Here is a 27444-nt window from a genome sequence, read left to right on the forward strand (position 1 = left end):
TCTCTGAATTTGTGGCAATTTGTTATGGCAACATTATGAAACTAATAATCATAGTAATACAAGAGAACCTGTTTAGAACATTTGCAAAAAATGTCTTGACATATTAACCTTTCAAAAATTACTTTCATCAAATTATAAGGCACAGATCAGAGATCAAAACCCTGAAAAATTACTACTAAGAACTCAGTGTTTTAGTGGAGGCAGGGAAGTAAGGATCATGAGATGCAATCAGGGTAGATAGTGTGTGGCTCTGTGGATGGTCCTTTGTGATTGAGCTTCCAATTGGAAGTTTGAAAAATAAATGCCAAAAAACTACACTACTTCAGAGTTTCCACTAGTGTCAGTTTCTAAAAAATCTTACATGAATTACTATAATTTCAACAAAACATTGATTTTACTAACATTTTATATTGTTGTAACTCTAAGATTTGAACAATAATGTTTACTGTGAAATATAGGAAATTTATAATTATGTGTTTTTAAATTTTTTGCATGTAAAAAGTAGGTTGATTGAGACTATGCAATCCCATCTATTCACTCTTTCTGTGATTATACTGAAGTGCCATTCTCTTCAGAAAAGAAAAAAATATAGAGAGCTCAACTGAAATGAAAGGATTATAGTAGTATGAATTACTCATTCATGTTAGTGATATATTCAATCAATCCAAAATATTAATTGAATAACCATTATATCCAATGATTTTTATACATAAATTTACCTACATTGCCACAACACAATGCATATTTTGAATGCATTTAAATTATTTTACACACATACACAAAATAAGACTGCTGATGATTAAATTTCACCTCGAAGTATCTTATTAGGTGATTAAATAGTAGGTGGCACAGAGTACAGTGAATAGTACCAACTATTATTTCATCACTCACTTATAATAAGAAAACATTGAATAGAGAGTCAGCGTTGTATTTATCTGAGTTTCCCAAGCAAACAACAAAATACCTAATACGTAGGAAAATAAAAATGCTGTTGGAGTGAACTGTATGTTAATAGTTACACTATTTAAGCAAGAACATGACCAAGGATAAATGTATAACTGAATAGTTATGTTCTGTCATTTTGATAAAAAATTTCAAAATAACACTAAAAAATCAAGTTTTATTCTCAATTATTTGCTATCTTTCATTCTCTAAACAAATATTACATGAGTACTTGCCATGTAGCAAGTATCCAAGACATTTAGGGAATGGAAACGAGCAAAGAGAGTCTCTGGCTTTAAGAATTTCCTGGACATGTTAGAATGTTTGCCACATGCAATACCTGAAGATGTTTATTAGAGCTTTATTCGGCATGCAGCAAAGGGCAGAGGAGAAAGTGTTTAACTCAAGGTAAGTTGTTTATCTGCTGGGGGAAAATCAGTGAAATAGCTGAGAAAAACTGTCATGTGATATTATGGTTTAGTTATTCTGAAATGGGAAATAAAAGAATATTTTATACAGAAATATTAAATTATTTTATGGTGTGCAAATTAAATTCTTTGCATTGAGGTTTTTTAAAATGGCAATGTTAATCATGAACTTAAGAAAAAATATAGGTGAAAAAAGAGAAATGAGTTATATTTTTCAGGATTGGGCTGAGGGGAATATATTCCAGGCAGTGGCAACGGAAGATGCAACTTGCAGGGCTGTGAAAACTCATGGAACTTTTGAATGATGACAGGGAATTCAGAGCCAGAGCAGAGAGGTCTTGTAGGCAGACAGGGATGAGTCTGAGAAGCAAGCAGGAGTAAGATCAAAAAAGTTCTCAAATATATTGCCAACAATTATTTGACTTCAAGCTAGGCTCTGGGAACTCAATGACAGATGTGAATTGCAGAGGAATGACCATATTTCCATTTCAGAACAATCACACTGGCAACAATGTGGAGAGTCAGAAGGGAGGCCAGAATGTGAGCACTCAAATGAAGAAAAAATGAGCATGAGCCCAATGCCAGCAGAAATAGGGTGGAGGAGAGGGCTTCAAGATAGGTTTAGGACGTAGAGTCTGTAAGACTTTCTGATTGATCTGAAATGAAGGGGAGGAACTGCCAAAGGAAGATTCAAGGACCACCCCAATTTACTGGTTAGCAAAACTTAACTTATCACACATACTTGTGATAACTATAAACTGAGATTTAAAAAAATCTTATTTATACTTGAATTTCAGAGTTAACCTAAACATTTCCTAATAAAACTTGCCTATAATTATGATTCCTTCTATTTTTTTCCTAATACTCAAAAGCAGTGATTTTACATTTCATGTAATCATGGTATAAGTGGCATGAGAAATACTAATTGCAGAATATTTACTTCAATAAGCCTTTTTCTCATGTGTTTGAATATTTCAAAACATAGTTTGTGACATTAAAGAAAAAATAAAAAAGATATAGTTAATTCTAAAAGGCACCATGAAATGCAAAAGTGCAACCTATACTTAAAAAAACATTAAAACATTGAGTATTTGTCCACATACATTGCCCATTGATTTGCAGCAGCAGTAATTCATGTAAAAGCTATCATGTAATATACATGAGGCTGCTTTTCTACAACCTTGCAGAAAGGATACTTGGAAGTATCCTTTTGTACCAAAACTGGAATCATTTTTCTGATGATACGGTAAAGTAAGGTGAAGCTTTACATTTCATGAGTAGTCAGTAAATGTAGGTGGGTGAAATCATTTATTCCTTTCAAACAGATCACAAAATGTGTTATTCTTGATGATTTCCAACAATATTATAAGTCCTTGAAGTAGCACATGTATTTGCAGAAAAAAATAATATACACATAAGCAAAGCAGGGTGAAAGAAATAAAAATTTACCCATGATCCCAATAGCGATTATATATATATTTGAAAGAGAGAGAGAGAGAGGATGCTAGCTAACTGACTAGGTAATCAGACTCCCTAAGCAAAGTCTACCATTACAGGGATTCTAGGAATCTAGGGGTGGGCAGGAATATAGTGATTCTAGTACGTCATAGTGCTTAGTCACTGGGGAAGCAGTCTGGCAAGAACACATTGGCCAATCTTGGGGCAGCTGGAGGCTGTCAACCAGCTATCCTTCCTGCAGAAGTCTTCCTTGAATAGAGATGTAAGCAAGACACCTCCCATCCATCCCTTGCTTCATACAGATTCTCTTCTCTGTGCATGAGGTTTGGAAAACAGCTCCTTCATCATTTTCTTTTTAAGCTTTGTATATGCATTTTTCTTTTGAACCAGAATCATTTTTTTAATTAATTTTTTTTTAATTTTTGGCCGTGTCCAGTCTTTGTTGCTGTGTGCAGGCTTTCTCTAGATGCGGCGAGTGGGGGCTGCTCTTCATTGTGATGAGCGGGCTTCTCATTGCAGTGGCTTCTCTTGTTGTGGAGCACAGACTCTAGGCACACGGACTTCAGTAGTTGAGGCATGAGGGCTCAGTAGCTGTCGCTCACGGGCTCTAGAGTGCAGGCTCAGTAGTTGTGGCACACGGGCTTAGTTGCTCCGCGGCACGTGGGATCTTTCCGGACCAGGGCTCAAACCCGTTTACCCTGCATTGGCTGGCAGATTCTTAACCACTGTGCCACCAGGGAAGTCCCTCCTCGGTAGTTCTTGTCCGTGTTTCTGAGGAGAAACTTATGAGAGGTTAGTGAGAAGAGGTACAGACACCATTGCTGCAGGTAGGTTCAGGGTACCATTAATACTCATCCTCTCCCTCCTCAAACACCTATACTAACTTCCTCCTACCCTTAATTATTACCACAGGATTTGGTAGCTTACCTGGCTTTATGACCCAGGATTAGCTATATAATTTTCTGTGTTCAGTGCAAAATGAAATGTAGGCCTCCTTGTTCAAAAATTACTAAGAATTTCAAAACAGTGACAGCAGAGCAATAGACCAAGCATGAGGTTCTTTTAAGTATGGGGCCCTTCATTTGACCTGTGGGACTGCCCAGGTCAAATGCCCATGAATCTGGCCCTGTTGTGGCCCAAACTTAAATTTCTAAAGGGACTGAGACCTTGTAATCACCCCTCTGTCTGGCTGGGGTTGCTGCATCCATCCACTCACAGGTACAACTGGGTAAGTTCCAAATTTCATAATGAGAATGCATAATCATTACTGAACTGAGCATGAGGAATTGGATTAATATCAAGATTTTAGGTGTGGAAATGGTAAATAGGAGCTTAGAATTCACTAAATTATAAAACTGAAGAATGTTTCAATGTTTATGCCAGTTGAATGGTATTCTTTTAACAATGTTACTTTGTTTTCATATGTGATGGGAACCTCCTAATTCTTGAAAAGACCTGTGACTTCTGAAAAAAATAAACAATATCTTGAAGTTTTGTGACTTCACACCTACTTTATAAACTAATTGAGCTGAAGATTGGTGTTTAAAATTCTTGTGTTCTCGAGTGGACAGCTTGTGAAAAAAATTGAGGAAAAAATAATACTTACTGGAAAATAAGAAATTTATTTGGTAAAGTATAAAAATATTCTATTGGAGAAGTGAATATGGCCTGTGCATTACTTATTAATAATAATAAATATTTACAAAGCACCTTCTAGGCACTAGGAAAAGTTCTAATTGCTTTCCATTTTTTTTATTATATGATAAATGCCCCCATTTTATGGATAAGGAAACAGAATAAGTAAATATAGGTAAAAATTTAAGAGTTACAGTCTTAATCAGTTTTTTAAATTAATTACAAATTAATAAAATTCATGTTCTGGTATAAATTAAATTGTGTTTTGAATCATTTACTTTTTAAAATTTTGTTTTAATTTTACTCAAAGAGAAAAAATATACTCCTGAGTTTGATTAGAGAGAAAAGTGGTCACATTTCAGGAACTAGGTAATATACGATCTTTATATACAATGCCAGCACCCAGGAAGAGACTGCCTATTATAAGTTGTTTTTTCTCAAAGTAACAGCTTTATGGAAATATAGTTTACTTACCATACATTTTACCACTTTAAAGTGTGCAATGTTTAGCATTAGTGCTTAAGTGTTCATTGTTTGGTATATTCACAGAGTTCTGCAAGCATCGCCACTATCTCATTTTGGAATATTTGCATCACCCCAGGAAGAAATCCTTTAGCAATCTCTCCCCTGTCCTTCCTCTTCTTAACTCCTATTAAACTCATAAGTTTTTCAAAATTGAAAAAAGTCACATTGAATCTTAACGTGAGGCCCCATTTTTTGTTTGTTTGTTTGTTTTTAAGCTGTGAGAGACTTATTTGTTTGAAGTTGATGATAATTTTGTTTTTAAGAGATTTACAATGCCAAATTACTGAGTGTTTGATAGTAATGTTAATTTAAATGTGTTACACTAGATATAACAAAATTCAGATTTTTCCTTATGTAGTATGTTTAAGATGGGTTGCTTGTATATTTTAACCCCTTAACATGACTCTGCATTGAATTTCTATGGTAACCGCATTTCTGCAAAAGCATAAAAACATTCAGAGGCTGTGCCCTCTCTCTCCTTTTCCTGTTGCCTTTCAGATCAGGAGAACATGTCTCTCCAGAAGTCACTGGAATGCCCTACATACATTTATTATTATTGCTATTTCCATCCCCCAAATTAATATCAAAACTACCATGATAGATTTGTAAAGAAACCATTTAGGACTACTCATGAGAAAGAAAATTATCTTGGATAATGACAGAAAAGAAAAAAAAAATACAGTTAGAAGATAGGAAGTCAAATTCAAACTGTTTGGCCTAATCCTGAAGGTATCATTTTCATTATATAGTCAACTTCTGCTGTGACTTTATGGCTTAATGATATGATTATGCCCAGTTGATGATGAGTAGCTCTGGTCATAGGATCACCCGAAATCCTAGTCATGTTTAAATAGAACATAGTGGTATGTGAGAAGCTCTTACTCAAACTAAGAGTAATTTACTGTCACAGCAACCAAGACTTTGTCCCCCAACTTCAATTAGGCTATGATGTTTTATCATAATATTTCATTCCTCTCAGATTTCCTATCTTTGGTTATAGGACCAGATGGTTTCACTGGTGAATTCTACCAGATATTATAAGAAGTCATACCATTCCCTCTCAAACTTCTCCAAAACATAGATGAGGAAAGAACACTTTGAAATTCATCTTACAAGGCCATCATTACCTGATACCAAAGCCAGACAAGGATATACAAAAAAATTAAATTACAGGTCAATATATGTGATGAACATAAATGCAAAATTACCCAATAAAATATTAGTAAATCAAATTCAACAGTACATTAAAAGGATCATACACCATGATGAAGTGGGCTTTGCTTCTGGGATGCAAGGATGGGTCAACACTTGCAAATTAATCAATGTGATTCACCACATTACAAAATAAAGGATAAAATCCTGTGATTATCTTAATAGATGCAGAAAAAGCATTTGACAAATTCAACATCTTTTCCTAATAAAAAACTCTTAACAAAGTGGATATAGAAGAAATTTATCTCAACATAATAAAGGCCCTATATAACAAGCCCACAGCTAACATCACAATCAGTGATGAAAAGCCGAAAGCTATTGCTCTAAGATCAGGAACATGACAAGAATGCCTGTTCTCACTATTATTTAACACAGTACTGGCAGTCCTAGTCAGAGCAATTAGTCAAGAAAAAGAAATAAAAAGCATTCAAATCAGAAAATAATAATTTAAATTGTCTCTGCTTGCAGATGATATGATATAATATTTATAATAGACTTCACCAAAAGACTGTTATAACTAATAAACAGTTTCAGTAAAGTTGCAAGATAACAAAATCAATATACAAAGGTCAGTTGTGTTTCTATACACTAATAATACCTATCAGAAAGAGAAATTAAGAAAACGATCTCATTTACAATTGCATTAAAAAGAATAAAATACTTGGTAATAAGTTTGTTCAAGGAGGTGAAGGATTTGTACACTCAAGAATTGTTCCAGATTGAATGTTGAGCATCTTTTCATGTACCTGTTGGCCACTTGGGTGTCTTCTTAGGAAAATGTCTACTTAGTTCTTCTACCCATTTTTTAGTTGGATTATTTTGTATTGAGTTGTATGAGTTCCTTATATATTTTGGACATTAACCCTTTACTCTGTATATGGTTTGCAAAAATTTTCTCCCATTCTGTAGGTAGCCTTTTCATTTTGTTGATTGTTTCTTTAGCTGTGAAGAAGCTTTTTAGTTTGATATAGTCCCACTTGTTGATTTCTGCTTTTGTTGCTTGTGTTTTTGGTGTCAAATCCAAAAAATCATTGCCAAGATCAATGTTAAGGAGCTTTCCCTACATGTTTTCTTCCAGACGTTTTATAGTCAGGTCATATGTTGAAGTGTTTAATCCATTTTGAGTTAATTTTTATGAGGAGTATAAGATAGAGGTACAATTTCATTTTTCTCCATGTGGTTATCCAGTTTTCCAGACACCATTTGTCGAAGAGAGTATTCTTTTCCCAGCAAAATAAGGTATCAAAGAGGTATCAGCACTTCTGTCATTATTGCAACTTTACTCAGAATAACCAAGATATGAAAAAACTGAAGTGTCCATCAATGGATGAATAAATAAGATGTAAAATATATATGTATGTATATATATATTTATATTATATTATAATTAATATTATAATATATATATATAATTCAGCCATAAAAAAAATGAAATTCTGCCATTTACAACAACATGGATGGACCCTGATTTATTATGCTAAATGAGCTAAGTCAGACAGAGGAAGATTAAATGCTGTATGATATTACTTATTTGTGGATTCTAACAAAGATAAACTTGTAAAAACAGAGAGTAGAATAGTGATTACCAGGGGCTGAAGGTTGGGGGATTGGAGAGATGTTATTTAAGGATACAAACTTAAAACTAGTAGATAAATAAATCCTGAAGTTCTAATGTAGAGCATAGTAATTATAGTCACCAATACTGTATTATGAACTTCAAATTTACCAAGAGACTAGATCTTCATTCTTCTCATCACAAAGAAAGAAGTGATAATTATATGACACATTAAAAGTATTAGGTAACACTATGGTGGTAATCATATTGCAATATATAAATGCATCAAATCAACACATTGTACACCTTAAAATTACACAGTGTTATATGTCAATAGTATCTCAATTTAAAAAAGAAAAAAAAGTAATTGGTTGAATAATTTAGTTATCAGAATTGATGTATGTGTAACTTTACCACCTCAACGTGAAGCCCTGATTTCTGTCTAGTCTAAGCTTCAGAATTCAGTTTTACAATTGTAAATTAGAAATGAGGATTCTGAAAAGTCCTACACATAAATCCATGTAGATACATATAGCATGTGCACACACACACACACATCATACTTTGTATATTTATTTTGAATAGAAAATGGAATAAGCAGGTGAGTAGTTTCAAAGTTGAAGATTTATTCATTTTTGGAAATTTTAAGGTAATTTTAGTCAGTTTGATATAAATATCAATATACTATATGTTGGCTGCCATTGGTCTAAAAATCTACCAGATCTTCCAGCTCCATGCTACTAATAATATCTAGTACTGTTGTGAGCTGAATTGTGTCCCCCCAAAAGATATATTGAAGTCCTGAACCCAGGCACCTGTGAATGTGACCTTATTTGGAAACGGGGTCTCTGCGATTTAACCAACTTAAGGTAAGGTCATATTGGACTGAGGTGGGCCCTAAGTCCAATGACTAGTGTCCTTATAAGGAGAAAGAGACACAGAGAGGTAGACACGCAGGGTAAAGGGCCATATGATGGTGGAGACAGAGGTTGGAGGGATGAAACTTCGAGTCAAGGCATGCCAAGTATTTGCCAATGATCATCAGAAGTTAGGGAGATGCAATGAAGGATTCTTCCCAAGAGTCTCCAGAGGGAGCCTGGCACTGCTGACACATCAATTCCAGACTTCTAGCCACCAGAACTGTGAGAAAATAAATTTCTGTTGCTTTAAGTCATATACTTGTAGTATTTTGCTATAGCAGCGCTAGGATATTAATACACATACTATATACAGTAGTAGATAGTAGATTGGCCAGTGATATTCCAACTGGGTAAACATTTCTTTGATATGTTCTTACACAGATGGGCATTCACCATACCTTAATGACTTGCAATTTATAATTTTGTTTATGTGACAGACCCATGATATTAACTTTGGAACAACAACAACAAACAAAAAGTACTGGGTGAAAGAACAGTATTGTTTCTCCTGAGAGACAATTAGAAACTGGTTTCAGACAGGCTGGAAGTAGAGAATGCAAATTTTCTGTTAAAAATCAGTGGAATAAAAGCATTTTATTTCAATCTCATCTTTTTGACCCCTGTCAAATGCCTAAAAGAACAAAAGAATAGTAGAAAATTCAAGATTTAATATAATAGAAAAAAAACCCTTCAATATACAAATAGAATTATACTAGCTAAAAAATGTGAAATATTAACCTAAACAAGAGTGCATGATATTTATTTTCACAAACTTCCTCAGTCTCCAAGATATTTGTACATTTCCAAAAAAGAAATTAAGTATCTTATTCTGCATAATCTCTACAAAATGACAGTTAAGACATCAAGAGTTATAGGAAGGCTCTGGGTACTGTGGAATATATCCTGTTGGGACCCAGATATTTGCGACAGAAAAGCAGATACCTGGCAAATAAAAAACAAATAAATAATAAAAATAAATAAAACCATCTGTACACTTTCTTTCCTAGCCTGAAAGTTACTTCACTGAGAGCTGAATAGAGGAGAGAAGGAAAAGCATTGCCATAGACTAAATGTTAGTGCCCCCATTCATATGTTAAAACTTAATTTACAGTGGGATGTCATTTGAAGGTGGGGCCTTTGGTTGGTGATCAGGTCATAAGGGCAGATCCCTCATGAATGAATGACACCAAACCTGCTGGCACCTGATCTTGAATTTCCCAGCCTCCAGAAGTGTGAGAAATAAGTTTCTGTTGTTTATAAGTCACCCAGTCTACGGTAATTTGTTATAGCAGCCTGAATGGGCTAAGACAGGAATAGAGGAGGCAATCCATGATTTTATAAGTTGAGGGGTGCTCTGGATACTCTAGCTTTCAACATGATGGGCTCTCAATATTACACTTTCCTTTCTGCACTTTCTTCTGTACTTTTGAGGGATAAACATGCAAGCCACATATTTCAGACAACCTAGCTTTCTGGTTTCTGCCAATTGGAGGCACTAGATGGAATTTAGAAGGAAGAAAGAAGAAACAGAATATTACTTTGCTATTTCAGTTTCTTTCAGCACCTAGGGGCTGTGACAGTAGCAGGACCATAATGACAAAAGAAGGCATCTTGCTCATGGTCTTCTTGGCATGGAACCTCCATTCTAGGAGAAGAGCATGCAGGGGTGGAGGCAAAGAAAGGCAGACCAGCTCTACAATATACAAAAATTTATTGAATTAAATGCTCGCGAAATGGGTGAATTTTATAATATTTAACCTATATTTTATAAAGCCGTTTTTTTAAAGGTGATTTTAGGCAGCAGTGAATGTCAGCAACTTTGAGAGTAATTTAGCAGCAATGGTAGAGTTTTTGCTTAATAGCAAAATACATTTCTAACAGTAGCAGACACAGACAGAGAGCTTACCCCTCATACTGTCAGCAGCTCTGGGGCGAAAATGGTCACATGAGCTGTAGCCTAAGGCAGTGACAGTTTCTTGATCTATGAAGAACAACCCTCCTCTTCCCTTAACGCCTTTAGCCATTCCATCACTCTAGTCACCCGTGATCAGCTATAAATTTCCCCATCCTTAAATACTGAATGGTTTTCACATCTGCCAAATGTACGCTGAATACCAAAGAAGATTTTTCTGTCACCCAAGCAATTTGTTGAGGAAAAGTTTGGAGTCAACACCTCTGAATCCACGCCCCAGATAGTCCCAGTTACCATAGTTGTCAACATCTCTGGCAAGCAGCAAAAATAATTCAAAGATGGATCATACTTAGAAAGGAAATGATATGTGCTCTATGCACAAAACATTTTTCTTTAAATCAGTAAACGGTCATTTCTGATAAAAAGATGGTTACAGTAAAACAAAGGAATGAAAGAAATGCTTCTCATTATTCTCACAGAATGTATAGATAATACCATCTTTATAAGTAATAAGTGAAATTTGAACAATGAGAAAAAAGTATTCCAAAGAGACTTTATAGGATGTCCAAAGAATATAGAATTGAGTTGCAAAATGTCACAATATGACAAAAAATGAAAAGCCAGTGTAGAGAATAATGCCCGTTATAGGTGGAAAAAGTTAGATGTTTATAAGTAGTTATGAGGGTGACTCCGAGAGAAAGAAAGAGCGGGAGGGAGGGAGGTGGAGCAGGGAGAGAGAAAGGGGAATGTAAACATGATCACAGAAGGAAAGCTAGACTTTAAAAAGGTATATCTAACATGCATTATTGATATTTTTAAGAAGAACTAAGCAAATGAAAATATAGAAAGAGTCTAAAGTATAATTTTTTCAACATTTTTCTGAAATAAAAACAAGTTGAATGTGTAGACTGAAGGGGCTCATAGATTTCCAAGAAATAATGAAACCTAACATTCATACCTACCATTCCAAATCAAAGCATATTCTGGTAAGGATGTTAAAATTCAGGTACAAAGAAAGAATCCTAGGAGTAGGAGGGGAAAAAATCATGCCCCCTACTAGTGTGAAATATCAAGATGGATTCGACATCTTCACAGTAATATTCATGCAAGGAGACAGTTTGATCAGTATCTAAAATATACTAAGAGGAAGAATATGTGATGCAAGAATTTTATAATCAGCCAGGTAATCCTTTGATTTTAAAGAAAACTTTTGAGTAAAAAGGAAAAGGGTGCACGAAGTTATGCCATTTATGAATAACAAGGTCTGAAACTCCTAGGGGACAAGGTTAGGCAGTGATAAAGAAAGAAAAGGGAGAAAATGGAGCTGAAATCAACTGATTAGGTGATGAGAACTAAAGGATATTTTTTAAATTGACAGAGTAGACACCCATGCCAACCCACCCCCACTCCTGCCCAAATATGTTAAGATTAATTTTTATTTAATGAAAGTGACAGAAGCGTGAGATGGTCACATGATCAGAGCAAAGGTAGCGGGAATATTCAGCCAGCCTCCTTTGGGTTGCAGAGTCTGTTAATTTTGACTCTGTTCCCATGTGAGGACTCTTGTCAATACGCAAAGCTCATTTTTTCTAAGCTCAAAGCTTTTTCAGAATCAAGTCACCTAACACCATTCAGAAAGAACTTTAAGCAGCATCTATGTCCTTCCTGTGAAATATTTATGAGCAACTTGGATTCTGACTTTCCTGTCAAACCCACCAAAGCCTAGTCTACATTCTCTTTTAAGGACATGATGGATGTTGGAAGTGGAAATCCTGTTTATCCCCAGCCCACACCGATCTTTCTATTTTTTTCTATTTCTATAGATAGATAGAGAATAGAGATACAGTTAATTTCTCACCGAGCTTATTAAAAAATCTATGTTCTTACAAGATGTTACTTATATTATTTCATTTGATTTCCCCAATACTGTTAATAGTTGGCATCATAATTCCCATTTTACAGCATAGAGATTTCAATTCCATTAGGTTAAATCAATTTGTTCTAAATTACACAGAAATTCAGTTTTGTGTCTGGTATTAGAAGAATCTCTTTGTACTTCCCCACCACCCCTTACTGTAGTTGTAAAATTCACCTATTGGCAATCACATATGATAAATGATCATATGATTCCAGACAATAAATTACAAGTGTTAAACTTAAAAATAATGGCTTGTTAGTTCCCTATCCCCCCATCTTTAATGACAGAAATCACAGATCTTGTTCATGAGGATCACAGTTTTTGAAGTAAAATACTGGATTTTTATTTCTATTGCTATGACGGTATTATTATAGTAATACCAAAACAAGAAAAACACAATACACAAAAAGAAAACTACACACCAATTTCCATCATAAAATAAATGTAGAAATCCTTAGCAAAATATTAATAATAGAATTAGCAATATATAAAAATAATTATACACCATTACCAACTGATATTCATTCTCAGCATGTAAAGCCTGTTCAATATTCAAGAATTATCAATGTAATTTACCCAATCCTAAAGAAAAAAAAATTGCATGGTCATATAATTCAATGCAGAAAAAGGGTTTGACAAATTTCACAACCATTCATGTTGTAAAAACAACAAACGAACAAAAAGCTCTCAGAAAAATAGGAATAGAGAATAACTTCTTCCACTTGATAAACAGCACCTATGGAAATCAAAAACAAAAAGAAAACCAAAACCAAAAATCCCAAAGTTAACTTATACTTAATGATGAAAGACTGAATTATTTCCCTCCTCAAGATCAGGAACAAGGCAAGGATATTCACTCTCACCGCACTCATTTCACATAGTATGAGGTGTTCTAGCAAGTTCAGTAAGGCAAGAAAAACAATTAAAAGACAGATATGTAGGTAAGAAAGAAATAAAATTGTCTCTATTCGCAGATGATATGATTATATACAAACTGAAGTCTAGGAATACACATATACTCAAAAAATACCCTTTTAGAATTAATAAGTTAAGCAAGGATACAGGATATAAAACAAACATAAAATATTAATTGTAAACCTATTTGCTAGGAATTAACTATGGGCAGTGAGATTTTTATAATCACTCAAAAATGAAATATAGAAATATATCCAAATAATCAAATATTTACAAGACTTGTCATCAAAAACTATAAAATGCTCATGAAAAAAATCAAAGAGGTTCTAAATAAATGGAAGACATTCAGTGTTTATAGATTGGAAGCTTCAGCTTGGTAACTGTTAGTTTTGCAAGGGCCATCATAACAAAATATCAAAGGCTGGGTAGCATAAATAAAATAAATATATTTTCTCACAATCCTGGAGGCTTATTAAAGTCCATGATCAAGATGTCAGCAGGGTTTTATTTTGCCTAAGGCTTCTCTTCTTTTCTCCTAAATGGCCATCTCTTCTCTGTACCTTCAGAGTCTTCCTCTATGTGTGTCTGTCCTAATTGCAAATCAGGTTGGATTAGAGCCCATCTTAATTACCTCATTTTAATTTAAATACCTCTTTAAAGACCATATCCCAAATATAGTCACATTATCATATTGTTAAGTCTGGGGGGTTAAGACTTCTACACATAAATTTTGGGGAGAGTCAATTTAGCTCATAACAGTAAGGATTTCAATTATGCCAAAATTGATATATAACTTTAAAACTATTCTCATCAAAACATCAGCAAGAATTTTTGTATAGACCAGATTATTTAAAAATATATATGGAAAAGAACAAAGGAACTAGAAGAACAAAAAGAATTTGGAAAATGAAGAATATAGTAGAAGAAGCCAGTCTACCCAATTTTAAGCCTTATTTTTTATCTTTATCTTTTTTAAATTACTGCTTTATTTATTTATTTTGGAGTATCGTCACTTTACAATATTTTGTTAGTTTCTACTGTACAGCAAAGTGAATCAGCTATACGTATACATATATCCTCTCTTTTTTGGATTTCCTTCCCATTTAGGTCACCACAGAGCACTGAGTAGACTTCCCTGTGCTATACAGTAGGTTCTCATTAGTTATCCATTTTATATGTAGTATCAATAGTGTATATATGTCAATCCCAATCTCCCAATTCATCCTTATACTATATTTAGTAATCAAGACTGTGTGGTGTGAGTGGAGGAATAGACACATAGGCCAATAGAAGAGAACAGAAAATTCAGAAATAAACTCACAAATATGCCCAAATGAGTTTTGACAAAAGTGAAAGGAACAATTCAATGGAGAAAAGATAGCCTTTTAAACCAATGGTACTAGAGTAATCTGATAGGTTAAAAAAAACTGGGCCTTGACTTGTCACACATCTTACATAAAAATTAGTATTCTGGTTGTGATATTGTACTATAATCTAAGATGTCGCCATTGAGAGAAACTGGGAAATGAGTACATGAGACCCCTCTGCATTATTTCTTATTACTGCTAATGAATCTACAATTACTTCAAAATGAAACTTTTTTAAAAATTTAAATAAAACATTTAAATCCTAAATAAGATCAATAGTCTGAATGTTGATTCATAGTAAAGCCTTTGTCAGTTTGGTGCTTGTGCTATCAACAGCAAGGCAGACTGCTATGATCAGGTGAAAAAAAGAGATTACTGTGTGTAGCCTCTCATCCTATAATACCCCACTTGAGTTCAGACCTAAATAGAAGAGAGTCCTATTTACCAATCAGCTGGGGGAACACATACTGTCTATATATATGTAAATATTTCATTTTTAGGAGATTAAAGAAATTCCTAAGCTATAAAATCAAAACTATAGTGCTTAGGACTCAGAATGTTATTTGCTAACTTCAGAGTTTATGAAGATCTTTCATTATGAGCTTAAGGGAAGAAAAGAAACTAATATGTAAATTAAGCAAAAGAAAGTTATGATAAAAGAAAAACAAAGAGAAAACCCAACAGAGAAGGTAATAAAATTCCAGTGGAGATCATTACAGGTACTTTTTAGAAATAAAGGTAGTAGAACATAATGATAAGCATGATTTAGAACTGAAAAATGTTGAGAATAAAAGCAGTACATGCAATTTTTAAATGGCCAATATAACCTCCAAAAATGACAGAAACTGAGGATGGAAATTATTTTCCAAATATAATTTTAAATGATTTTTTACCAACTGAGGAAATCCTTTCAGCCTAACATTCTCCCTCAAGGGGCATTTGGATTTGAACTCCTAAAGATGGGAAGATAATTGGTATTTTATTGCTCAATTGCAACCATAATGATGAAAATATTGTTTATTTACTTTCAATTTTGAGTCAATCTTCAGGCCACGGAAAGAAGATGCTATGTTTAAGGATGGAATGAAAATCCAAGAGCTATGATAAAAATGTAACTTACACAAAGCAGATTGTGAAGAATATTGGGTAGAGAAACAAGGGCATTAAAATTGTCATATAAAGTATGAAAACTGAATTAAAGGACTATAGAAAAATGATTGAGTTTAATTACATTGTTTATACTAAAGATAATTGACAGAAAAACCAAAACAATAACATAATTGACTAAAACAGTTGGAGAAGAGGACCTGAGTGAGTTAAATATTTATATTTGATATTGGGGGAATAATAAATGTTATCTGATATTAATAAATTCAGAAAATATATATTGTTTGAGAAGGGAAATAACCAAAATATAAACAATTGTGAAGAACTTGTCTGGAGAGTAGACTTAGAAGTGAAGAAGTGATCTGACTCTGTTGATATTTAATATAAAACATTCTTTAACATGTGATTTTTTTTAATGAGCATATATTACTTGATAAAACCAAATACTTTAAAACTACAACCTACTTACTTATAAGTGATAGTGATTTATATGATACGAAGGTGCTTATTGTTGAATTGATATGAAAAAATTTAGAATAGAAGCAATTACCAAACTAGAATCATGCATGTAAACATTTTTTCTAGCATTTTTTATGTGTTAAAATGTGTTATTTTTCTTTGCTTTATACTGTTGAATTTGAAATATCACCCACCCAAGGCTCTTCGTTTCTCCCTAGTTACTTGGCTAGCGGCTGCTTCTATTTGCAAGGACATATCATGTGAATTACAAGGAAGTAAAATAATTGGCCTTCAACTAGACTAAATTTTCACCAAGTGGATTATTGTGCCCTGATAATGCCCACAGTCTAAATGACAACACTCAAAACTCAAATGTGTTCTTAATTATAATTTCCAAGTTAGGAAAATTGTGTTTTGTATAAAATATTATTTCATTAAATTAGCCACAATAAAAAATAAGAATCACCTTTCATTGGGAATATACAAGAGTAAGTTTCAAATAATTTTATCATGGAAAGTATTATAATAATCATTTCTAATATTTACAGTTAAGAATCTTAAAATCCTTCTGGCTTTACTTTCAAGAAAAGTCATCAGCAACATTTAAAAATGTATGCTTATGAAATAAATCATCCAATTACTCTATTTCTATGTTTAAATTCCCCAGTTCTTCTGGCAATAGAATATAAGTCACTGAAGCTTTGTTTCCAGTGGAAAGTGGCTGGTACCTCCAATCCTACCCCAGAAACCCACATTTATATAATCTGCAATAATTATCCAGGTATTTTTAGATCACTTCCATGGCTTTAATATTTACTTGTCATGTTACTTATTTTCACAGCTAGGCATCCCATCACCCGTCTTTACAAATCAATTTATTACAAATTAAAGGATATAATCCTTCTTCTCTGACTAGTTTTCTACAATTTCTTTTTCCCAGCAACAAATATAATTAAAAATAATAATTGATCATTTGTTTTAACTTGTCAGTAGAACTTACCATTTCCTGGTAAGGACATCTTTGTTAAAATTGGATGATTTTTAAATGTGTCAAAATGATCAAGATAATAAAGGCCTTGAAATATTTGCCTTTTTGAATTTAGAAATGTAAGCTATGACAGAATACAATTTCTTTCTGTAAAACACATACAAAAATGAATAGCACGTTTCAAATAGTTAACTGTTATTTCACAAGGATCATAAAAATTAAATAATTAGATGAGGAACTCTGTTCCATTATTCAACAGGACAATTAGTTCTATCAACATTTACAAGTTTTAAATATAGATTTATAATGCAAATATATTTATAATGTATTTTTATTTTTTTAGTGTATTTTTAAAATCTTCAATTAAAATCAGTAATCAAAAGAATTTAACATTAATGATAATAAAGCATTTATTATAATGTTTCTTTTATTCTTCAGTTATACTATTTCAATACTTTAAATACATGTTCAATTTTATTACCATATTTATGAATTAAAAATCTTAGTTTTCCTTAATGTCCTCCACTAGCAAGAAAACAAAAATTGAATGATACATTTCCATTTACTTATAACTTGAATTCTTTATAAATAATTTTATTTATCAAATATAAATAACTATGATTATAAATATAAGGTTTCAAAAAATGAGAAAAGCGAAGATACAGTTCATGAATTTGTGCTAATGACAGTTAATTATGCTTAAAATTTACTGTCAATTTGAACAAAAAACTATCACAAAAACAAAGTAGGACATTATATAATGATAAAAGGTCAAATCACCAGGAAGATATAACAATTACAAATATATATTCATGCAACATCAGAGCACCTAAATATATAAAACAAACACTGGCAGAATTGACTAGAAAAATAGACAGAAGTGCAATAATAGTAGACGATTTCAACGTCTCACTTTTAAGAATGGAGAGACAGTTACCTTATAGGGAACAATTTTTATGAGTTTTTCTTCTCTCCTTCCCTTATTTATTTTTGCAAATATAAAAAAAAAGCACAAACTGTGAAATAATAAAGAAAAGAAACAGAGATGAAAGAGAGAGAAAGGGGTGGAAGGAAGGATGGAAAGAAGGAAGGAAGGAAGGGAGGGTATCTTACACAAAAGGTGACATACTATACACAGTTTTCTGCAACTTCCTTTTATCACTTAACAATTTATACTCCAAAATATACAATATATAATCCATTTAATCCATTTTGTAGAGATCTTCCCAACTGCTTTGCGCAAGTACATAGTAATCCACTGTGTAGATATATTGCAGTTTATATAACTGTTGGATTTTGGTGTTAGAATTTTGGATTTTGAGGGTGATTTCAATTTTGTTACTAGTACCAATAATGTTACATTGAAGAACATTTGATACATGTCATTTTTTGGATCTTTGGAACAGATTCCTGGAAGAGGGATTGATAGATCAAAGGCCAAATACAGCTATGATTTTGTTAGATATTGATAAAATCTTCTCCATGGATGTTGTCCCATTTTACATTTTGAAAAACAAGATATTAGACTGCTTTTTCCTCCTTAGCCTCACCAACAGAGTGTTATCAAACTTTTCATATATTTCAAATCTTACAGGTGACTAATGGTTTTGGTTTTAATTAGCATTTTTCTCATTATAAAGATTATAATAGGAAATATATTTTCTAACAAACATTGTTCCATTGAAAATATGAAACCTACATTTCGATCTGAGTAGCCCAGGGAAGTATCCTGGGTTAATGACATAAGTGGCTATTTAGTTGTAATTAATTAGGTTAATCTGAAACCATCCATTTTACTCAGGACTGCAGTTTAAAGAGATAGGAGAAAGAAAGGCAGAACAGAAGAAAGGGAAGGAAAGATGGAAGGAAGGAAGGAAGGAAGGAAGGAAGGAAGGAAGGAAGGAAGGAAGGAAGGAAGGAAGGGAGAGAGGGAGGAAAGGAGGGAGGGAGGGAGGGAGGGAGGGGTGAATTAAGCTAGGTCTGAATTAAGACAAAAAATATATGAATAAATGGGAAAGAACTGCTTAAATCAATGTAATTACCCTTGTTTGCTTGAAATCTGTGTTATAGTTTGAAGTCTGTGCCATACCTACCTTGTTAAAAAAACACTAAATTTACCTATCTTGCTCATATTCATGTTTCTCATAAACTCTGACCAGAAATTACAAATTTTAAAGTTTTACCGCATTTCAACAGTAAACTACGTGCATAACCTCAGAAATGGATTGATGTCTCTTGTTAATACATATTTTGTTCATCATATGCTGGGTAGGAGCTACATATTAGTATATATGCTCAAATTTTTATTGCATTTAACACACCAGAAGGGACATTATACAACTAATAAGAAGTGAAGTCCATATTAAGTTATTTGATCAAATATGTTTCATGAAAACTGCCTAAGAACATCAAAACAATTAGTCAAACCCAAAATTCAATCTGAGTTAGCATTCATATTCAAAGATTTGAATTCAGAAGTAAGTTCAGAGACCAAATATTATATTTTGATTTGTTCTGGAGTGGCCATCTGCCCATATGAAAAAGCTACTGCAACCGTCTGGCAGGCAGTTTAAAGAACCAAAATAACTACTCTGTGCAGGTCAGGTTCACAGGCATCTGGGTGTTGACTTGGAAAGCACAAAAAGTAATAATCACAGCACGTGGTACTTTACCGAGTAGCCAGCCAAAAGTGTCTGTCTAAATAGTCAAAAAATTTAGCTGTCATAAGAATCCTTTGAGGAAACTTTATAAATACCTATCAAATTTCAAATATCAGTGGCCAACATTTTTAAAAACACCATAAAGATCTAATAAAATGTTATAGAAAAGTTATAATAATCCTGAGGTACCCATAATTTATATCCTGGCACATTTAAAAATGTTCCTTTTGTTTAAAAATGGGCTTCAAAGATATCAATAGTTTTATTTGTATATTTTATAAATATTTGTGTGCTAGTCAATAGTCTGATTTTTAATTGTTTAAAGCAAATCCAATGCCACAAAGAGCTACTTTAGTCATGACTTGCAGGAGTTCAAGGGGAATATCCTCTATCTTCACCCCTCTGCCCCTCCCCTACCTTCAAGTCTTCTCCTCACAGGTCTCTGCCTGGGAACTGTGGACTTTTGCTGCTCCTTTTCTTGGAAGAGTGGCTGCTGAAAGGAGTTAAATATGGCTCTTGGATAAGTAAGTCTGGGTTGGAGGGCCATGAAGAAGGGTCAGCAAGAGGACAATCTCCCTTGGCGTCCGGAACTTGTAGAATAGCCTGCAATAGAGTGGACCACCAGCTGAGCTCCTTGAAGTGAGAGCTACAGGCTGGCAGGGAGAAGGGTGACCCCAGTGTCAACCAAGAAAAGTTAGATATGCACACTGATGCACACTAAAGGTTGACGACAACTGAGAACATCTGTCTCAGACTCTCCTGGAGGCATTCACCAAAAATTGAGTTACAGGACCTTACACCTGACCAGCTGGAGAAGGGGGTCTAGTAATTGCCCTGGTTATCATGCTTGTCATGATTTTTCAGCACATAAATGTTTGAGAATCACTGCCATTTTGAATGTGTGTTTCACTTGTCTGTTTTTCCAGTGGACTTTACCTCCTTGCAAGGAAGGTTTGTGAAGATTTGTTGCTGTTGTTTGCATTATTAGTTTTATTATGCTAATTCTAGAATCTCTGGTGCATAGTGCAATCTCAGGCAGGAAGTAATGGCTCATTAAAACAGGTATCCCAAAAGTCTTAGTAGAACTTCAAGATTAATTCCTTCAGGAAGAGGTAAAATTGTCATTAGATGCAGATGATATGATTCTATATATAGAGAACCCTAAAGACTCTACATGAAAACTACTACAACTGATAAACGAATTCAGCAAGGTAGCAGAATACAAGATTAACATACAGAAATTGGTGGCATTTCTTTATGGCAACAATGAAATATCGGAAAGGGAACGTAAAAAAACAATGCCTTTTAAAATCACAACCCCCAAAATAAATACTTAGGAATAAACCTCACCAAGAAGGCAAAAGACTTATACGCTGAGAACTGTAAGACATTAATAAAGGAAAGTGAAGATGATTCAAAGAAATGGAAAGACATCTCATGTTCTTGGGTTGGAGGAACTAATATTGTTAAAATGCTCATACTACCCAAAGCAATCTACAGATTTAACGCGATCCCTATCAAATTACCCATGACATTTTTCACACAATTAGAACAAATAATCCTAAAATTCATACAGAACCATAAAAGACCCAGAATTGCCAAAGCAATCCTGAAGAAAAAGAACAACGTTGGAGGCATAGCCACCCCAGACTCAGACAGTACTCCAAAGTCACAGTAATCAAAACAGCGTGGTATTGGCACAAAAACAGACATATGGATCAATGGAACAGAATACAGAGCCCAGAAATAAACCCACACACCTCACTTAATCTTTGACAATTAATCTTTGACAAAGGAGGCAAGAATATATAATGGGAAAGAGACAGTCTCTTCCGCAAGTGGTGTTGGTAAAGTTGGACAGCCTTATATAAACCAGTGAAGTTAGAACACATCCTTTCACAAATGAACCTATCTACACACGAAAATAAACTCAAAATGTCTTAAAGACTTAAACATAAGACATGACACCATAAAACTTCTAGAAGAGAACACAGGCAAAATATTCTCTGACATAAATCATACCGATGTTTTCTTAGGTCAGTCTCCCAAGACAATAGAAATAAAAATGAAAATAAACAAAGGGGACAGAATCAAACTTACAAGCTTTTGCACAGCAAAGGAAACCATAAACAAAATGAAAAGACTACCTACAGAATGGGAGAAAATATTTGCAAATGATGCGACCAGCAAGGGCTTAATTTCCAAAATACACAAACAGCTCATACAACTTGATGACAACAGAAGCAAACAACCCAATCAAAAAAATAGGCAGAAGACTTAAAGAGACATTTCTCCAAAGAAGAAATACAGATGGCCAATAGGCACATGAAAAGATGCTCAACACTGCCAATTATTAAAGAAATGCAAATCAAAACTACCATGAGGTACCACCTCACACCAGTCAGAATGGCCATCATTAAAAAGTCTACAAATAACATATGCTGGAGAGGGTGTGGAGAAAAGGGAACCCTCCTACAACACTGTTGGTGGGAATGTAAGTTGGTGCAGCCACTGTGGAAAACAGTATGGAGGTTCCTCAGAAAACTAAAAATAGACCTACCACATGATCCAGCAATCCCACTCCTGGGCGTATATCCAGACCAAACTATAATTCAAAAAGACACATTCACCCTGATCTTCACAGCAGCAATATTCACAATAGCCAAGACATGGAAACAACCTAAATGTCCATCAACAGATGAATGGATAAAGACGATGTGGTACATATATACAATGAAATACTACTCAGCCATAAAAAAAAGAATGAAATAACGCCGTTTGCAGCAGCAACATGGATGCAACTAGAGATTATCATACTAAGCAAAGTAAGTCAGAAAGAGAAAGACAAATGCCATGATACCACTTATATGTGGAATCTAAAATATGACACAAATGAACCTATCTATGAAACAGAAACAGAATCAGAGACATAGAGAATAGACTGGTGGCTGCCAAGGGGGAAGCAGGTGGGAGAGGGATGAACTGGGAGTTTGGGATTAGCAGATGCAAACTGGTATATATAGATTGGCTAAACAACAAGGTCCTACTATATAGCACAGGGAACTATATTCAATATCCTGTGATAAACCATAATGGAAAAGAATATGAAAAAGAATGTATATACATATGTATAACAGAGTCACTTTGCTGGACAGCAGTAATTAACACAATGCTGTAAACCAAGTATACTTCAATAAAAAATAAGTTAATTAAATTTTTAAAAAGATTAATTCCTTCAGAAGAACAAGTACTACACATTCACAAAAAAAGCACCCTTTGAAAGTTTAAATTTTTGAATTTCTTTGCCACTTCCTTAGTTTTGATCATCTTGGACAATATACTTTTAATATTGACTTTTAAAAATAATTGTGTTTCAGTGTTTGCTATCCTTAGAGAGACAGAAACAGATAAGTACAACTAAATACTTATTTTTCAAAAGTCTCAAAAGTATAAGGGAAATGAAAGTAATTATATCTTCAAATGATTTTGGGGTATGTTTCTAATTCCATACTTCTGATGCGATTAAAGATTAAAACTGTATTAAGACATTTGAGACATGCCGCATTGGTATTAAATGAATTTAATTTTGCGTAAAGTGGTAGAAATATTTTCTTCAGCAAACATACCTGCAGATATAAAATCACAACCATAAATCTACAAAAAAGCAAGCTATTGAATGAAATCTGATTGGTTATTTCCCTGCAGTATGGATCTGCTAATCATTTAATTTACTACTTGCTAACAGAAGCCAAAATTTAAATATACATATATATATGTGTGTGTATATATATATATCTTCAATTTTAAATCATTCATATATATGAACAAGTATACATACACATATATAACAATTGTTCATATATATATATATATATATAAACAATTTAAAGTAAAGAAAGTACATCTGGTGGCCTATTTTTTCCCCCCGATTTCTAAAGAACACCATATTCTATTCTAGGCAGTGGAATGTCAATCCACCTTAAGGGCTGTTCAATGAGCATATCTGAGAAAGCACTGGTTTAGCCAATGATGTACTTATTGAGGGAGGCCCTAGTGCCACTGTCAAGAGCTTATCCACAGGAGAGATAAGAAGGTACTTGTTTGGTTTGTGAAAAGAAGTAGTGAGGAATGGCAGGTAGCTGCAGGCTGATGACACATGATGTCCATATATATGTAGAACCAACACGCCCATAACTGCACCCATTTTCCATACCCAAATCCAAAGCCTTTATATCATTAATCCCAGGCAAAAATGGTAAGATTCATGTGTGTTACTATCCCACGGCTTCAAGATGCCTATAAACTCATATGAGTATGTCTTAGTTATATCAGTGGAGGACAAACCAGGCTTCTATCACCAAGCCCCATTCCATAACAGGCAAACCAGTCCAAGACTTCTCTGAGTGCTGCAGGAGAGTCTATGGAAGGGGCGCTCACTCCACTGTGATGCCTAAAATGCCTTTGCACAGAGCAAACATTCAATACATGCTGAGTGAATGAATGAGTGAACTGGTGTCATAAAACAGGCTTATTTCAGGGAAATTCCATTCAACAGGCTGGCATTCCTTCCTACCCATCTTAACTGTTAAGCTTGCCATCAGACAAAAATTTAATTATAAAACGTTAGAGCTGAGGAAATTTTAGAAACTATCTACTCTCCAGAGGTATACAACTTTAATTTAGTGGTAAAAATCACTAGGAGTGATTTAGGAGTCTATCAGACCTGAGTCCAAATTCCACATCTACCATATTTTGGTGAGCAAATAACTACTTCTGAGGCTCTGTTCCATGTATGCATTATGGGATATCATAATAATACATACATTAATTGTATGACTATCAGGGGATGAAATGACACAATCCATTTGCCATGGTCGGCTAAGTAATTTGCACCAAGTAAGCACTCAAGACATTAGCCAATATTAATAGCGGAGAGATGAAAACAAAACTCTGGGACTGATGCCTACCCTAGGGGCCCCGGTGGTCATAATGACTTTCTTCCATTCAGCCTGCTCTCTTCTCACTAAGACTAAGGAAGAGAAGATGAACAAATTAGGAATAACAATTGGAAAATGGTTTTATACTCCCTGAATGAATGGAATTATAATAAAATGATTCATGAGTTCTGCAGAAATATGATGAGGCTTTAGATCTTTATGTTAGTTCTCTACAAAACCAATTTATGGCCCTAAGATGTACCTTCCCACCCAGCCCCATCCTTACCAGGATCAAATATCATTGTAAATGGAAAAGTCAACAACACATAATCAACAAGCTAAGTTACAAGCCAGTGAAGTCTCGGAGGTTTGATAGAGAAAATTCAGATTTATCATTATATGTAAAAATAAGATGATATGAAGAACTCAATCTAAAAAGTATTACCTGGAGATCTAAAATCTCTACAATAGTGCTATAAAAAGTAAAGAGCTAGAAATCTATTTAGATGGTTTTCCTTATAAGAAAGCACTTTCTGTATAACTTTTAATGTACTATTGATGAGAACAATTCAACAAAATTCAAATAAATACCTGCAGATGTCCTACAAGAAGAAGAGAACAGAGTTAGATGTGACAGGGGATAACTGGACTTCAGGATGAGTAAGACCCTATACTTGACCTCAATAAATTAACATGAAATACAGTGGATGAGTCACGTACAGAATGTCAGAATTCTAAAAGGCCAAGCTAAGTACCAAAAGGAACATGTGGGGACTCTTAAGAAGGAAATAAAATATTGGTTAGTTGATTACGAAAAGGCAGAAGGGAGTAGGTTCCCTTTGGCTGCTCTTTGAAGAGATCACTTCCTTTCCCCCCTAGTCCTGAGGCTAGGGTGGCATGGGCAATAGAGGAATGTGGGGACTGAGAATCATTTCTACTCTCACCAGAGTGGCTGGAAGCAGATTTTCTTACCAGGATGTAGTAGTATGCTAATATTTAAGGGTTCTTGAGGTCAGAGAGAAGGGTTTGAATACTCCGGCTCCATCTCTTGCTGTGGGTCAAGTTTCTTACCTTTCCAACACCTCAGCGTCTTTACCTGAAAACTGGGGATGATGATAATGTCTCCCACCTGAGTGGAGTGTGAGAACTACATAATATAGTGCATACGCAGGGCTAAATTTGGTGCCTGGCAAACAGAAAGTGCTCAGTACGGCAGGCGAGTGTAGTGACAATAAAGGCAAAGATGACGGGGGTAGTGCCGGTGTTGCTTCTGCCCCCAGAACAGGCTCTGACTGGGAGAGAGTTAAAGCACCTTTGGGTTCATGGGGGTTTATATATAAGCAACGGTTGATCAATGTGAGCTGGTTGTCCAAATGATTATGTGCAATCTAAGAAAAAAATGGGCCTCGGATCTGCTCAGCTACTTAATAATATTAGCAGCGGTAGTAGTCAAAGAAGCTAAATTTTATTAAGTGTTTATATGCCAAACAACGTGCTGAACGTTTTAAAAGGATTTACTCACTTATTACAACGAGGCTATACACTAGGTTCTGATAATGTTATTCGTCTCTTTCAGATGTTGACTGAGCCTCAGACGGGTTACAAAAGCACCTAAGATCCCGTTGTCAGTACATGACGGAAATGAGTTCAAATCCAGCCTGTCTGACTTGTTCTTAATCACTAAGGTATGAAATTAAGCATGTTGCCCTTTGCCTGATTCTCCTTCTGAGGCCTGAATATTTCACTTAGCTCTCTGAGTGCAGAAGAGAGAAAATTCTCTCTCCTTGACCCAACTTGGCATCAATATCCAACTCCCCTTCTCAAAATGGGTTGCTTCAACGAGCAGCAATGAATGCCGGGGTCATGGACCAGTCACCTTGATGACTAAGAGTCAGACACTAGGGAAAGAAAATGCTCTGTGACAAACCTACCCTTGTACAGAAACAAGACAGAAATGGGGGAACAGGGCAGAAGATAATGGAATAAGGCATAGGAAAAATAGCACCTGGCATCGTGATAGTAATAATAATAATAGTAGTAGTAGTAATAGTAATAATAATAGACTTTACTATGCTCTAGGCATTGTATTAAGTGCTTGGTGTAAGTGACTTCATTTTAACATTGAAAACAAGTCTATGGGGATGAAATATTATTAACATCATTTTATAGGCAGGAGTATTGAGGTTCAGGTAATCAGGTAAATTGCCCAAGCTCATATGGTTAGCAAGTGGAAAGCAGAGATTGGAACCAGCACCTACACTCCTAACCATTATGCTATAACCATTATGCTGAAGACATAAGAATTCCAATGGTCTTTCCCCATAACCCACTCCTGCACTCCAGACTTAAATACTCCAAGATCAAGAGAGAGCAAGCTTGGAGCTGCCACTCTTCAGTGAGTGTCAATCATTTCAAAACAGTGTATTTGCTAACAAGATGCAGTTCTTGTGATAATCTTCTCAACCAGGTATCAAGAAACAGGAAGCAAAGATTCAAGTAACAGTAT

General features: G+C 34.4%; 1 protein-coding gene across 1 annotated transcript in view; it reads right to left on the bottom strand.

The window, feature by feature from the left end:
• The window catches only part of LOC149743908 (uncharacterized), a 114046-nt gene that overhangs the window by 77929 nt on the left and 8673 nt on the right, over positions 1-27444 (bottom strand). The gene's annotated exons all lie outside the window — the stretch shown is intronic.

This window comes from Delphinapterus leucas, unplaced genomic scaffold (genome assembly GCF_059928025.1).
Source record: "Delphinapterus leucas isolate spDelLeu-1000000601 "Yukka" unplaced genomic scaffold, BTC_Dleu_Yukka2 spDelLeu_asBTCV2_sq57, whole genome shotgun sequence".
NCBI classification, from domain to species: Eukaryota; Metazoa; Chordata; class Mammalia; order Artiodactyla; family Monodontidae; genus Delphinapterus; species Delphinapterus leucas.